Raw genomic sequence first — 18,207 nt, forward strand, 5'->3', positions numbered from 1 at the left:
AAACATTCCATAAAATGAACCAACGTAGCTGCCAGGGATTTAAAATATTAATACTTTGGTATGAACTAAATAATATATTGGGACATTTCCAACATCATGACTACCACCAACACACCTGGTCAATTCAACTTTGGAGCCCATTATTTCAACCAATCACAACCCTAGGCAGGACCACGTATCTACTCGTAGCAAATACGAGCTACTTTCACTCCTACCCTTTGAATATCACAGCCAATCTTTTTAAACTCAAGAGCTTTTTTCTGCCACCATACCTGCGTTAACGCAAGCTCGATCGAGTGCCTTTTTTCCCCCGCGACCGCAAGTTTTAGATATTTTCTCCTCTTTTTTATTATATTTATGAGTGTTCGAGCTATGTATTAATTTTTTTTTCACCGTTTGGAAATAAGGTTACTAAAAACAGATTTTTTTGTAGATAGTTTATACAAAATGATTAATATGTGAACACAAGCAGACAAACACGTCCTCTAATCTGATCCATTCCTGTTTGCGGTACTGGGTACTACTTCACGTGTTGTTAAAAATGAATGACGATTCTATTCAAATTTGCTAGTTTAATTTTATACCCACTGACATGTAGAGAAAAATTCTACAAGATAATTTTTATTTTAAACTAACCAAGGAACAAAAAGACAATATTTTACCAAAAAAAAATTTCTATTTTCTAATTTGTAGCAAAATTTATTTATAACTATTCATTTGATAGTTATGAGACAACCTCCTACAAATAATATCGTATGGCTAATGAAAATGCCTGAAAAAATGTTAGGTAGAGTGATTAAAGTCAAAGGTGTACATTTTATTTTTAGATGTATGCAAACCATGGGTAGCATAGCAAGAAGCTCACTATTCAAAGCTTATCAATAAGAGACAAATTTTTTTACCAGTCTCAAATTTTTGTGTTTCTAAAGGAAAATAATTCAGAAATCTTTAACGCCTTGCAGAGTTGCAAAAAGTTTTTCAACGATCAAAATATTAACGGTTATAAATTGCATATTTCTAATTTTTTTAAAGTTTGACAATTTTTTTCTTAAAAAGTATGACGTGTAGAAAAAAATTTCATCAAACATTTTTTTTAGGAGTGTCAAAGAATAAGAATAAATTTTTTTTAACAAAATTTTATGATTTTTCAATTTGTTAATAAAATTTGTTAATTACTATTATTATGTGCATTCAAGACCAAGCCACAATTAAAAATCGTGTTTAACAGGTCATAATACATGAAAAAAAATTTGAGTGAGACCGTTTTAATGGAAAAGGCCACAGGGAAACACCGGGAAAAAACTGCCCATTGCTTCCTTAAATATCTTCTTCTTCCTATGTTCCATAAAAAGCTTCAGAACTTGTTATTTATTCACAAAACGTTTGAATATTAAGCCAGGAACTTACAAGTTAAAAAACTTTGTAAATTTGTGTACATTTTTATTTCATTTTCCTAACTATTATATAATTCAACAATAACTTTTAAAAATCTTTATTTCAATACTTCAAATTACAATATCGAGTTAAGAATTTTCTAATTAATTATGTAAAAATTTTCTGTTTCTTGTCATAACGGCGTTATTCACCAGCAGATAAATTCCTTTATTTAACAAAAATTAATCAACAATAAACTGGCTAATTACGTTTTTATTTTCTTCGCATCCTTACTCAATAGTTGATGACCAATGTATTAAAGATACAAATCTATTTAAGTTGCACGAGCTTTCTTGCATCAATTTTTTTTATACGATACAAAAACATAGTAGGGTACGTATAATAGATACTGAGTGATAAGAAGTCATATCTCATAAGAAGTGATGCACGTTTTTTTCGTATTTTTTAATAGTTTTATGACACTTACTAGGACATATTTAACGTAGAAAAAATTAATAAGGTAGTATACTTATTTATTGACATTGTTTCTCTTAAAACATGTCATTTTCACCATATTTGTAATACACGTTGTCTTAGTTGGTTGAGCATATATACTACGATCAGACTTGTACTTATATCAGTTGGACAAAATTACAACAGTAACTTGCGAGATAACTTATATCTTGTCATAGATTTGTTAAAACAAGTAATTTTATGGTATAATTGAGTTACGTCTTATTCGATAAGATTGAAATAAAATATCGTACTAACACAAAATTTACACACTGATATTTGTATAATGTCTCGAAATTCTATTGTTTCCTTGGATTTTTGGGCCCTTCCTTGCGGCGCAGTGTGTACCTGCAAGCACATTTCCGCGCGAATCGTCTGACGTATACTCGTTGTAATCCTTCCATGCTCAGCTAATGAACAAAACTATGTACGCCTTGTTCGGCAGCTTGGCCACGATAAGGCCCTCGAATCAGTGGTAAAACCAAACTCGCCTCGTAGCAGTTAGCAGTCGTAGCTCACGAACTGTTGTATATAATTGCAGTCACGTCATCAATATTCTAAGTTATCGGGGCAGGTTGGAAAGATTTGATTGGAACGCGAAAGTGAGATAATCAGACTCTCCAGACCAACCGACTCGTGTCACTATTCTCACAACTAAGAGGTTTTTGTTAAGTAACTTTAACCACAATTCGCACTTTTATTTTCAAACTAATCGAGTATTTCATGTTACACTGGAATTTGTTTTAAAATGTCTGAAGAGGATTCGACTTATCCACCTTTTGAGCCGCATCCCCCATTAATAGCAGGTCCTAAGAAAGCCACTTTGAATATAAGTTGGCGGGTCACCAAACTATATCTCCTAGCAACACTTTCCAAGAGACAAGGCAGTTGGCAATTGAATCGATATCTAAGGATGATCCTCGCATCTCAGCCGCCAATAATGATAAGGTGAGAAAACGATCAATCAAAGACGAATATCTCGATTTCTCTACGTTTCTCGAAAATTCAATAAAGTGGTGCATTTCAAGTTAAAACGTCTGAGGGAAATAGATACTACAATATTTGTTTCCAATACGCTCAACGTCATCATAAGTATCAAAGTCTTTGTTTAAGTATTTGTCCGGTTTTACTTATTCATCATTAAGTTTTACTCGCGTTTAATTTTAAAATTAAATTAAATAAGTACCTGCCAACAAGTCTTATGCTCTACTTTGGCCAAAACTTTTATCATACAAATAAAAGTCTCTAGCTATCAGATGTTTCAATACTATGCAATTAATACAAAGTAAGGTTCTTTTAATTGAAAAATGTGTTCATGGCTTAGGTCAGTGGTAAATCTATTGTAGTAACCGGCATCAAGGAAGTTGAAGATGACGAGAACGAAAACGCTTACTCAAAAACACCCCTGAAAGTTAACAATCTAGAACAATTTGATTCGGATAAAGTTGAGGCGTGGCTCGACTTAGACAATAACTTCTTATATTTATATGCTCCTTCTAAAAATGAGCCAATGGCCAATGTATAGACTGTAATTAACAGTAAAAATATCGATTGACTCATGGTTTTTATCTACGAAAGAGAATGTATAATGAGAAATAATAAATGATGTCATTCCATTATTAAATATATTTTATTCACAAACAATTAACCAAAAAACTAAGAGATTTCATAGTTTTTATCATGTTTATCTGAAAATGAAAATAATAGTGTAAGCATTTTACAATATGGTAATTATTAAACTTGAACCATTCTCAACTTTCTTTCCACTTATACCAAGTACAATTTTGTCCTCAATATTTTAATTTAAAAAAAATTATTGTTTGCGAGGCTTTCTAAAAATACCCGTAACGATGTAGGCATAGTAGAATAAAAATCGTTAAATAAATACATTAAATTTTTCATCTACTATGGCTAGAAATTAACTAAGTCAAAGAAAAAGCAGAATACTGTTACAAAAAATATATTAAATTAAAGTTTTAATATTTCTATTTAAGTTACCTATTGAAGGAGCATTTTGGTATATTTTTTAGGTATAATTAGCAATCACGTAAGTTGTCTTTTGCCTTATATTTTTCTTCAGTTATACTTATTTTAACAATATTTATACAACTTTGAACAGTATTTCGTTAACGTCGATTTATGCTAAGCTTACTGATAATATGATAATTTAATTTTCCTGAAGTTGGGAATTACATACATTGCAATACATTTTTTTTCTGCAATTAAGATCATATGTATGTCATTATAACAGCCTACACGCTTTTAAAAATGTTTTTATGAGCTTTTTCTTTTCGACATCGGAAACTTTCTACAGCTTCATCCGGCATAAATCAAAGAAGCGATACTATATAGAGTCGAGCCCAGAAAGCGTTACAGTACGAATACGTACAATAAGCATGACAATTGAATTTTACCATCCGCTACTATGCTGCTTTGCTTATAATATATTTATAATTGTTCCTATATGTCCCGCGCTTGTTTTTGTTTAACGTTTATTTTTTCTACCATCTGTTTTTGGAATCAAGCACTGACCCTTTTGTAAGTACATCATGTTATTGATCGAATACTCTCTTTTTGGTGTTTAAATAAAATCACAAGCCATTTATTTGTTGGTGTGGAGGATTTTTTATGTTTCGAGCCTATGTGGTAGTTTCGTAAGCACGTGGCTACTTCTCTGGCAAGAAAAAGCCAAAAAAATCAGAAGAAGATATTGACAGCTATGTAAAAATAAGCAATGAAGCACTAAATGATTTTGTGCAGCATGTACTAAATAAAGTTGAAGGAAATATTATTTTTTAATTTTTTTGAAATTTAAATTAATTATGATGCATGTATTACTGCTGTAATTACATTTTTGACTAAACTTTTTACATCTAAATTACTAGACAACAAAGTTTGTTTTTCATCGTACAAGATTTTTTACTTTTTTTTCCTAAGATAAAAACAACAATTCTACGATCCAAACAAGAATTCTTAGGTCTAGAAGATATGAGATTTAGATAATTGTAAAACCAAATGTTATGCAAGTGCAAGTGATTCAAGTGAGTCATTATTATTTATCATAAAAAACATTAACAAAGAATTCTATTTATTTTGAAATAAACGAATTCCTTACATTTTAAGAGTCTTTTTTAAATCAACGAAAATTTTCACAATTTTTTTTTTCTACCTTATTTTCTTTATTAGTTCTCTGCGTCCAACAAAAAATATTCCATAAAATAAACCAACGTAGTTGCCAGAGATTTATATTATTAATACTTTGGTATGAAATGAATAATATATTGGGACATTTCCAACATCAGGACCACCATTACCACCCCTGGTTAATCGAACGTTGGAGCCCATTGTTTCAACCAATCAAAATTCTACGAAGGGCCACGTATTTACTTGTAGCAAATACGAACTCCTTTTACCCCTACTCTTTAAAAACTATAACCAATCTACTCAAACTCAAGAGTTTTTTCCTCCCACCACACCTGCGTTAACGCAAGCTCGATCGAGTGCCTTTTTAACCCTACGACCACAACTTTTGGATATTTTGTCCTCTTCTGTTATTATTTTCATGAGTATTCAAACTATGTATTCATTTTGTACTTTTTGTTTGTAAATAAGTTGACGAAGAACAAATATTTTTGAATATGGTTTATAAAAAATGATTTCTTTTCTATCTCAGCGCCACAAATCACAGGCTAACAAACACGACTTTTGATGCAATTTTTTTTTCTTGTTTTCCTTTCTTTTCTTATTCTTTTATCATTTTTTTTTTTCATTGTTCAATTTTCTAAAAAATTGTATTATTGATTTATCAGTAAACAAACAGACCATCTAAATTATATAAATGATGATTGTTATCTTTTTTCTTACAAAGAAATTAATGAAATTTAAATTACTATTTCAAGAAAAATCACGCAGTCTCTCGACCTGCTGAGCGACCAAAATCGCCCGTCCATAATACAACTGCCAAGGACATCGTTGTCGCGGCCTCTACCGTATTACGTGCGATAACATATATTCATATATGTAGACTGCATAGCTGCAGCCAAAATTGACGCCACTCCAATATCGAATATGTAATAGGTAAGGATAAAAATCGCTACCCATTAGATGTCCTAATACTATTAAATTTATCAGTACTAAGCTAATTCTATTGAGAAAAAAATTTGTGAATTAAAAAAATATGATTATTTTGGAATCATTACCACCTGTAAGTATACTATAGTATTTATACTGTACTTGTCCAGTAAAAATCGTTTGCGGGTAAAAGTGGGTAATTCCTCCCCAGCTGCTTTTCTCTATAGGAGAACTTTACTATTAGTGGGTACGCGGTAGCCAAGGGCTTTAATAAATCATGTGCTAAGAGAGTCTTTTTGTTTCACGCGCTGATGGATGTATTATTCAGGTGCTACCTACCGATCGTGTCAAGGGGGTCGGAGAGCTACGAGACTTAATTAATAATTAGAGTGTAGTTGTGTCCTTGATCACTACATGCCCAGTTAGGTTGTCCGATAACTCTTTGGCTTGACTTTTTTAAAGTAGTCTATTGTTCTTTCCATGATTCTCACGGACTTTAAGGATCACATGAATTTTCGAGATTCTTATAAATGGGAAAAATATAAATTTCAACAAATAGTGTCTTGATTTTCTCAATTTGGCCGATCGCTTCAGATACAAGTCTGTTACAAAAAACCAGAAAGTCTTTCGGTAAAAACAGATACTGTATCGGGTAAAACTTGAAATTCCTGAAACTTCTGCAAGACTGGCACAGTCACAATAACGAAAGTTAATTCATTTGATTTTTTTTTTTTTTTTTTTTTTTTGTATTTATAATGGTTTTTTTATTTTAACTACATTTAGATGAGTGTTTGATACCCGAGAACATAATTTTAAATAAAATCTGCCTATGTCTGACCAAACTCGGACTCGTACTACTTGAAATTGGATGACTAGCAGTTTCCTTATTCCAGACAAATGACGAGCTTACTTCATACCTCATGCCTAGTACGAATCTCTGCAGTATTACCTTTGAGTTTGTACTTTGTTAGTGATTAAAGAGAAACTTTTAGAGTCAAACTCACCAAGTTGCTATTTAATAAGGTGGCAATATCGATTTGAGAGGTAACAAGTATTATTTATCGAAACTCGATAGTATTGATATACATTGTATTTATCTCCTAGGGTTTAAATTTAAGTTGAAAAATATTAGATTAAGTTGTCTACTATTTTAATTGCAAACTTTTCTTTCGCAGCTTAAGTACTACAATATCACAAACAACATCAGATCAAATTCTTTAACGCGTGGGTATATCTGCAACTATTTACAAATTGCTCTATTTTCATAAACCATCTTCGAATATATCTGTTCTTCGTCAACTTATTTACAAACGAAAACCACAAAATCAGTACATACCTTGAATACTTATGGAAATAGTAACAGAATAGGACAAAATATCCCAAAATTGCTGTCGCAGGGGAAAAAAGGCGCTTGATGGTCGCGAGTTTAAGAAGATTGGCCTCAATGTTTAAAGGGTTGGAGTGAAAGTAGCTCGGATTTGCTGTAGGAAGATACGTGGCCCTACCTAGGATTCTGATTGGTTGAAACAATGGGCTCCGAAATTCGATTAACACGGTGTGTTGGTGGTAGTCCTGATGTTGGAAATGGCTCAATATATTATTTATTCCATACTAAGATATTATTATTTCAAATCCCTGCCAGCTACGTTGGTTTATTTTTTGGAATATTTTTCGTTCTACGCCGCGAACTCATAAAGAACATAAGGTAGAAAAGAAAAAATACGATGATTTTCTTTGGTTTTAGGGAGATACTTAAAAAAGTAAGAAATCGCTTATGGTACAATCGATAGGATGCCTAATTAAAATTTTTCATAATGAATAGTGAAGATCCACTTGAATCACTTGAACTCGCGTAAATTATTATTTTTAAATTATTTAAATCTTATTTCTTTCAAACCTTAAATTCAGGTTTGGTTCGTAGTATTATTGTTTTTATCTGAAAAAAAAAAAAGTAAAAAATCTTTTACCATAAAAAACAAAAGTGTTGTAAAAAAATTGTTGTTTGGTAATTAGAATGTAATGCAGTTGAAAATAGAACTACAGTAGTGATAAATGCATAAAAATTACTTTAAATTTAGAAAAAAAAACAAAAAATAATCTTTCCTTTCACTTTTTAGTATATGCTGCACAAAATGATTAGGTATTTTATTGCTTATTTTGAGCTTGTGGTCAATATCACACTTTAATTTCAGTTTTTTTTTACTAGAGAAACGGCCACAGTAACATCAAATCGCCACACTGTCTTTTAATTTAAAAAAAAAAAACACGAAAATAAATGATTGGCTTGTGATTTTATACAAACACCCAAAAATAAGCGTTCGATCAATAACACGATTTACTTAGAAAAGGGTGAGTGCTTGATTCTAAAAACATATCATAGGAAAAATAAATGTGGAACAAAAGCAGGTGCAGGACCTACACAAAGAATTGTAAATATATTATGAGCAGAGCTGCGTAGTAGAAGGTAATAAAACTTAATTGTCATCCACATTAACACGTCAGTACTGACACGGGATATTTAAGGGAATAAACTAATCTTCTTCGGCTCAATAATATATATAGTGTCGCTGCTTTGTTTTATGCTGGAAAATACAGATGAGATATTGAAAATTTAGGACGTTAAAAGGAGAAACGTTTGAAAAAGCGTAGCGGCCGTTAAAGTTATCTATGTTTTTAACGCCAAGAGAAGAAAGTAGGGGATTCAAGGGATGGTCCTGTATGTATTTAAACCATTTGTTAATATATCTACAGATGAGCATGTGTTAGCACATTTTCTTAATTTTACTTAGAAGTTGGAGCTTAAAAAAAATTTGCAGCATATACAATCGCACTCGGCGTATTTTAGTAAAGCATATCATTGGCGATATGAATGATGCATCAAATATTAATTTCACTTTTTATTAAACACTTATTTTAAAATAATTTTGCTTATTTGTTTACTTACAACAGATAAATGTAAATTTATGTAAAAAGTTCGTTATAACAGAGCGTTAACTTTAAAAAATTAGCATCAAAAAATCTCACTTGAAGGTACGAACCGAATACTTTATTGTGTACTAACTGTAAATCAACCTCGTAAACTTTTAAATCATTAAATTAACGAAAAATGGTAGATAATTTTGATTTCTTCTAAAGTATAAAAGTCTAAAGTCTTCACTGTTTATGACGTTAAAAATACTTATTGTTCTTTTAAGAAACAAAAAATTATTCTTTAATAGTACTACCTCAATTTAAAATAAATTTTCCTTAACGATAATCATTACAGCTTTACAGAACAAACAATACACAATTAATAAGCAAAAAAGCAGAAAATCTTAAAAAAATGCTTCAGACCTTTTTGCTTTGTATAAAAATACTTTCCACATACTTAAATCAGATATTAGCCAAAAAATTATATAATATAACAATAAAGGCTAATTACTTCTAGCCTTTTTTTTGCATTAAAAATTACCTGCCTTTTTTATACGAAAAGAGATCTTAAGTTATGATAAGTAATATAAAGTCAAAGCACCCATTCAAGTACAAACAGTACTTATTGAATTATAAAACATGTTTTGGTTGTGCAAAAATTCTATGATAGCACTGCTATTATAAGTAAAAATAATTATAAAAAAATAAACCTATTATTAATATCTTATATAAAAAAACTATTGAGCATATTAATACCTACAGCAGTAATTGAACACCAAATTTCTAAATTGGATTTCACTCATATTTGGATTTGGTACGCTAATGATACATCAAATTTTTTTTTAAATCAAAAACATAAACAAATTAACGTACAGCTGATTAACTGATGTGAATGAATTAGAAAATATTTCGATAAACAGCTACCGTTGCTAACTAATTTTTTGTGTTACTAAAAAATTTTAATAAATGAATATTTTAAAAATTGATAATATTCATTGCCGAAAAGTTTCTCGTTATATATAGTATATCTCTAAAAGAAAATATCTTTATGCCTACGATGCATTGCATTGAAATCTTGTAATGTATTGGTTTCTTTACGACCTGTCCTACGGCGATTGGCTTCTGTTTTGTTTGTTTTAGGAAATACAAATAAAAAGAGGGGAAGTTAGGAAGGGGTTGACTATGTCAATGGGCGTTCCTTTTCACCCACTTCATGGCCAGAAAATTTTGGTAGTGGGAGAGAAAATTCCAAGCCCTTCAAGGCAGAGCCCCAACACGTCACTGTCTCGCAGTGCGTCAACTAGACAACACCTCAACCCCAAGTGATCACTGTGTACTACGTTTCCGATACAGTTTGTCAAAGAAGTTTAGTACTCGAATATAGATATTCGTTTGTGAAAAGTGTCCTGTGAAACTCGAAAAGTCACAACTTCCAGCATCCAAAAGGTGGCCATCCCAGCCGTGCCCAGCTTCATCTAAGGAGTTCCCGGAAGTCATTGTCTGCGTTACGAGAATCAAGTTAACAAGTAAGTGCATCTTTAAATCCTCTCTCTGGCAGAAATAGATGCATTTAGCTCTCATCGAAATCATTTTGTTTTGTTTTAAGTAATGTACTTTCTTTGATACAAAATACGCAGAAAAATGCACTACATAAAACTAAAAGCTATCATTGATGTAGTATAAGAAAGTAAAAAATTTTTTTTATTCTCATCGTTTCTTTGCTTCTTTTTATCAATTTAAGTATGCTGTCTGAATAATAAGAATTTTACTTTTACTCTCTTCTTAAAAGCGCGTGCAAATAATATAATATTTGACGTAAGTTTTTACTATTAAAATGAAGTATTGGTAAAGAAAAGCTTAAATTTTGTTGTGCTAACACAATAAAAGCAATTCCTTACTCATTAAAGAAGTTAATTAAAAAAATTTTTTGGTTTAACATCGTTTCTTTTTTATTAATAAAACAAGTGCTAAGCTTTTGCATAAACATCTGTAATTTTATTTGAAGTAACTCATCAAGCACAACCAAGCTTTCCTTCGTTAAGAAATTCTATAAAACTAGGTAAACAAAACTTTTAAGATAAACACTTAGTTGATGTTCAAGACGTCAGAAAAAATGGTGGACGAAACAAATAATGGTTAAAAACCGTTTAAAAAGTACAAAGTCAATAAAATTCAAACAATTTAGCTGTGCTTCGTTTTGGGATGTCTCTAACTACCAACTTACAATACTTATCAACTTTTTTAATGTCATTTAAGTAATGTATTTTTTTAATACAAAAAAAGCAGAGTTCTGCACCATATGTAACCGAAAGTTATTATTCAAGCTCCACATAGAATTAAATATCTACTTTTGTTGCCGTTATTTAAAAAAATAAAATTTTTTTTAAGGGGACTTATCAAAAACTTTGTTTAAATTGTCTCCATCTTTACTATAAATATGTGTCAAAAAAAAATATTTAAAATTAATTCTCACTACTAAAATGACAATGGAAATAATTTTATGTACATTAAAGTAGTTAATTAACAGAAAAGTTTTTGTTAAACATAATTTTATTTTTACTATTAAAACTAGTGCTAAATTTTCGCAAAAAAAATACTAACTTAACTTGACGTAAATCAACTAGCGTAATTAAGTTATCCTTCAACGTTAGATTATACAGAACTTGAATACTTTTTAGAAAGTCACGGGAATTGTAGAAAGCACTTGATCATTTTTTTGCATTCTAAATATTAAATTTGAATAAATTTGATTTGGTTTTTCTACTTCTTCAATCATTGATTTACTATAAAAGTAAAAATTCAAAAGATAACATTTTACTTTAAACCTTAGTATAGAATATTATAAAAATTGGCTGTTTAAAAACCTAAAAATTCACTGTCTTATAAAAAACTAAAGAAGCTTTTTGTACAAACTAGAGTTTTGCATATCTGAAGTTAAAAGAAATTGCAGGCAAAAAAAATAACAGAAAAAATTGCTTAAAAATTAAAAGATTAAATAAAATCCGTATGCGTACGACTACTATTACACTGCATTTATCGACATTCTAAAAAAAAGTCAAACTTTTTGAATAATTTTGATTGTCTATTCAAATAACTTCTGACGACATACTAAGGCAAAAATATGGTTTAAAAGGTAGAAAAGGCTAAAACTTTTTTCAAGATTAAGTATGTAAATAAATAAAATCGTTGAAAAAGTTATGTGCCCTAACCTAAATCATACGATCAAAGCATGTTCCTGCTTCCTCACGATTTCTGCAACAATATGTACGTGTTTTCGTAAATGATTTTAATTTTATGAAGACTAAAAAAAGGAATGTTTCTCGAGTTTTTTTAAGTATAAAGTCTAACGCGATAATTCACTATTTTACAAAATGTTGAGTAAATTTTATAATTCACTCAAAAATGAAAAAAAGACAAATAAATGAACAATAACGTAACATATCTTTAAAAACAAGAATATAGTGTCAAGAAGTAGTACTGTTATACGAATATTTTGTGTATTAATTAAATTGAATCTTGGTTTAGCTATGTATTGGTAGTTGTACTTTCGTAAAATAGTCTCGCTTTTACTATCTCATATAAAGACGTATATAATGATTTATTTAATTTTGTGAGAAAACGTTTAAATTCTCTTCACATATTTTTAGCCAAAAATGATGAAGCTAACCAGCCTCGTTGTAATATTCGCCGTTGTTTTATTCATGCCATGTGATTCAGCTAAAAACATGGAAAGTCAAGTTCCTGTAATTTTGGATGTACAAAAGTTGTATGCGACCACCAGTATAGGAATTATTTACAGGAGCAACGAAGGTAAGCAAAAGCAAACCGATTTTTACAAAAGGTATAAATACTTAAATACAACAATTTTTCTCTTGAATCCACAGACATACATTCGGTGGTCAACATGGTTAAAGAATTCTCGCGTAAAATGGTATACTCTGTAGCTTCGACTATATCAGATATTCCAGAAAAGTATCCGAAACTAAGAAATTACTCAAAAACTCTTTTTGTGGTATTTTTAAATACTGACAATGATTTCGAAAAATTCACACAATTTTCGAGGCATCACAATCTTTCGCCTCACGTATGGCTCTTGTTATTCTGGCCTGACATCACTGAAGAGATCCATAGCACTTGCCAGTGTCCTAAAAAGAATTACCTCCACTTGAATATAAAAAGTGAAGTCTTAATAAAATGCGGAAACAATAAAAACATTCATGAATGGTTCGCTGTTGGACCTCAAAATAAATTACACGTTAATAAATTATTCGAGTGGAGCATCAAGGAAGGATTGACCGTAATAGACAAGCGTGCTTTGGTACAGAGACGAAAGAATTTAAGTAGTGCGTCGGCTACAATTACTGCTGAGGTATCGAATTGATTTAATACAAATTGTTTTATTTCAAAATATCACAATTATTGCATTCACAAAAACTTAATTATTTTCCTTCAATGCTCGTAGATTTCTACTTTTTATTCTGAAATAGTGGAAGATTTTGCATCTAACACAGGATTAGCATATAAGTTTAAAAATGGCTCCCATATCAAGAAGGAATCCCATAAAAGTGTCAATAACACATTAATTAAGTCCACAAAATTATTAAATGAAAGTATTATTCTTCCCGGCGAGTTTTTAACGAACAAAAACTTGGATGATTATGACGTAACGATTGAAATTATGGATTTGCAAGACACATTATACTATAAATTACCAGGTACCATGGAGATTCCATGGAATGCTTATTTTGAGGTGAAATATTTTAATTGTAAAATATTCATGACTTGATTTCTTTATTACGTTTTATCTCTTTTATTAAATAGGTTTTCAGCAAACGCATTTGGATTTTCTTGATTATACTTATAGCTATTTCATCAATTCTATTTAGCGTAATTTTAGTATTACATAATGATAGAAGAGGATTTATTTTCAAACTGTCGGACAGTTTCTTAAACGTGTGGCGTATGTTCGTCCATCAGGAATTTACAGGTAAACTGTTTAAGATTGTTTATTCAAAAATGCAGCAAAGATGTTAAATTTATCTTATTTATACCATATCGTACAAGATTGTCATTATAAAGAACAATTATTCGGTAAAATTACATTTTACAAAGGTTGGGTTGTTTTAATTAAATAATAGAGTTGACTAGATCATCACTCTTGAAAAATGAAAATTTTCATATATACTTTTAGAAAATAATATACCCATGCGTAAATATACACGAATATGAGATAATTAATGAAATGCTTACCATAAACCCATTCGATTTTATTATTAATTTTTTGATTACCATTATATTATTATTTATATTTTTATACTTTTTATTATAGCGATTTTCTACATGTCATGATGCTTTCTTTCTTCATGATAATATATCCTAAATTAGTTTTTAGGTGCAACAAAATTATGGGAGTGCCTTATTACTTTGTCAGAGAACAAAAAGAAGCCACTTAAAAATCATGTATTTTCAATATAAAACAAATTTAAAAAATAGTATATGGGTGATCCAAATTGGTTACATAGTGATATGTTGGTGTACGTGTCTACCTCCTAAAGTTTTTGTAACTATTGATCGTTGATATACATAAGAGCCTAAAAATTATCTAAGACAGCTGTGCGTTGATTAACAATACCGTGGTTGCCAAGTTGCAGATTGTTATGAGTCTTTTTTTATCTTGAAGTACACGTTTTAAGGAAAAATTTGAGCCCAGCTGAGTTAAAAATAAATCAGCAATGGTTAAGTAACAAGTGGTCAGCTTTTTTACCTAAAATCTGTGGGGTTTGAGTACATATATCTCCATCAATTTTTGTTCAAAATATGTCAAAGAATCGGAATAAATTTTATGGTTACCAAAATTGAAAAATGTTCTCAGTTCATGTAATTTGTTTTATAACAATCAACAACAGAAAAATAATGACGAATTTCATGGTTTATCATCTTTGGGAGGTAAAAATACACAATATTTAAAAAATTTCGTGGACTCGAATGCCCTCATAAATCTCAATTCTATTTTAATAACTCTATAGATATAAAATACTAACCACCTGCAGGTGATCCATAACGTGGAGACAAATACTTTTTTTAAATAAGGAGTGTGCAAAGAAAGTTAGGAAAAATAAGATATAAAAAAAAAACTTTTTAAGGAGGTTTGGGAGTATCATTTAGAGAGGCGAGGAACGGGGAGGCCCCTCCCCACTAACGCATCTGGGCCCCCTTTACCGCAGCTGCTCTTGTCCTCTACAATTTTTAAACTGTACGACCTCTAACTGCTTATATTTTTTAAAAATGCCTGGCAAAGTTTGATTTTTTTTTTTATCGAGCATCTTTCTTTAGCACCAAGTTATCTATAAAAACGTTTTTTTTTAAACAACACATTTAGAATATACCTTAATTTCAATTAAAAGGCAAACCTAACCTTGCTCTCTCATAAGAAACCGTTTTAAACTGTCAATTTTTCATTTCTTATTTTCTCGAAAATTTCCGCTCATAAAAAATCTAGAAAAATTTGTGTGCACTCCTAAAATGCTCAAATATAACATACATTTTTTTGGCCCGCTTCTCCATTTTGAACTTCTCTTACAAACTTTCATAAATGGCAGAAGGAGGTGTTTTTTTCACTAACTTGGTAAAACAATTTTCCACAATTTCTGGAAACTTGAGTGTAAAAAATAAAAAAATCATAGATGATTATTCAAGTTTGCAAAATGTACTTCTTTGATCTTGTTAATCATCATATACTTTTAAATATAATTTAAGAACCCTAAAAATTTAGATACACTTATACAATGGAATTACCTGTCTATACCTACATTTTTTTTAAATTTACAGATGAACAATTCAATTCCATATCATCCAAGATGGCAAGACTATCGCTATATCTGACAGCATTCATTGTTATTTCAATGTACGCAGGCTGTTTTACAAGTTTTGCTACAGTTTCAAAACCACACATTCCATTTAGAAATGCGCGTGGATTTCTAGAGGACAAAACATATCAATTGATTATTGTAAAAAACACTGACTCATTAACGTTTTTCTCGGTAATTTTGTAAAGTTTTAATTGAATATATCAATTACATTGTACTTAAAAACTTTATCCAATGATATTTTATTAGAGCTCAAAGGACACTATAAATGACGAACTGAGATTGTTTTTGAAAGATGAGAATAGTCTACCTACAACCTTCCAAGAGGCTATACAGCAGGTAATGTAAAATATTTAACTTACGTTGATAATTTTTGAAGATACTAAACAATGCATCACCTTTCTCAATAGCATTTAAAAATTATTTTTAACACTTTTATTTGTAATGGTGGTAGGACAATTTGACAAAAGATAGTTGTTTTTTTATATTCTACCGTAGACAAAAGTTTTTGGCACTTAAGAAATTTGTGTAAATGTCATTAAGAATTATCTTTAACATTTCACTCGAAAAATAGTTATAGGGGTAATGGGTACAGTTTTTGACCCCCTGATAGTGATTGACCGCCACGTGCATTTTTAAATGGAGCCTTTATATATAGACATACAAATCATACAGGGGTCAATCACTACCTTAAGGTGTCAATAATTGTACCGCTTACCCCTACGAAGATATTATTAAACTTTATAATGTAATTTTTTACTTTTTGAGACGTTTATACAAATGATTCGTATCAATCTATGTTTGTGTGTCCGCGCGTGTGTGTGCAATAAATACGGTTCTAAACTAGTACACTTCAAACTAGGGCAATTCTGGAAAATTTTTGAAAAATGTACAAATTATATAAATTAAAATAGATTACTTTTTAGCGTGTTAATCTTAAAAATTTTTTTTTTAATGTAGGTATGCAACGAAAGGGTAGTTCTCTATAATATTGGTGAATTTCGGAGTCCAGTAACTTTCAAAAAACCTTGCAAAATCTTAGCTTTTCCACTAGGTAACTTTAGAAAAAAAGGTATAGTTTTGAACAAAGGAGATCCACTTCTTCAATTTTTAAATCATCAGTAAGTATTTTTAAATAAAAAATTTATGCCGGACAATTTTAATAATGTAAATTTTTTTCAGCATCCAAAAGTATAGAGAGAATGGAATAATTTCTCGGAGAAAAAACAAAAATCGGGCCAAATTCGGTATTAAAAAAGAAGTTTCATTTACATCACTAGGTCTTTCTGAAGTCACTCCACTGTTTGTGTTTTTATTAAGTGGATTTTCCCTAAGTCTAATCATATTTTTGTATGAGAAATGTCACAGACAGATTGTACAGTATCTTGTAAGAAAACCGTGTAGGAGAATCAAGAAACTTAGGAAACCAAAGAAAACCAACCGTTTGTACAATGATGGGAAGCCTTTTTCAGTTTACTCTCAGTACAGAGAGCCGCAGCCACGCCCTTTGTGGCCTTATACCCCATAAGAACCCCGATTCATGTATATTAGTTATTAACTTGCAAAACTCGTGTTTCTGCTTAATTATGCCAAAGATTTAACGCTCATGGTAAGAAAATTACTCCTAAATATAGATTTTGTACTGACCTGTACTAACTACATACATATTTCTTCACCACATTTTGCAATAATTCTAAGTTAATAAATTTAAAAATCATTGAAGCTAGACTCACTGAAATTTTAATTAATAAGTTTAATCGCAATTAATCTCATTGTTTTAGTTTTTCAAGCGATTCCAGTAAAATTTAATAGTATTTATTGATTTACAATTAACCATTAGTAAACAATAATAATCTCTCCACACGAATCTATATGTTTGACCGGAAATGTTTCTGATTTTATTTCTCGGAGACTAGGAAGTTGGGCCTCCTAAAATTTAAAGTTATTTATTAGTAGTAATCAAAGGAGTGCCATAGTTCTTGACGAATTTTTAAAAGAAACTGGATATCACGATATCATTCTTAAAAGTTATTCTTAAAATGCAGGGTTGTAACCTAAAAGTTCAAATGAAATAGCTATATTTAATCATTGTTATGTCATTTGGATTTGAACTGACCAGACATTGAGGATTAAGGGTGATTCCACCGTCAGATGTCAATAATGTGCCAGGTGCCTTCTGTAATCTGTAGACTGTAAATCACCTTGCAGAGGGCCAAGGCACAGTGTGGCAGGTGAGCCACCATGTTCAAGACTTTCTTTAGAAACTGTGTATACATGTATATTACTCACACAACATATACACATCGATGTGTCACTCAAACTTATGAAGCTTACAGACGTAAGATTCCGAGCTAGCGATTGGCTTATTAGGATTGTGTTTGTGTTGGTCCTGAGTACAGCAAACAGCAGAGTTGAGCAGAGCCCATCAAAAGAAGCTTCTGCATCTGACACACTGTGCCCTGACCCTCTGTAA

The sequence above is a fragment of the Copidosoma floridanum genome, unplaced genomic scaffold (assembly GCF_036245765.1).
Source record: "Copidosoma floridanum isolate Cflo_tuat_1 unplaced genomic scaffold, Cflo_Japanese_pri ptg000035l, whole genome shotgun sequence".
NCBI lineage: Eukaryota > Metazoa > Arthropoda > Insecta > Hymenoptera > Encyrtidae > Copidosoma > Copidosoma floridanum.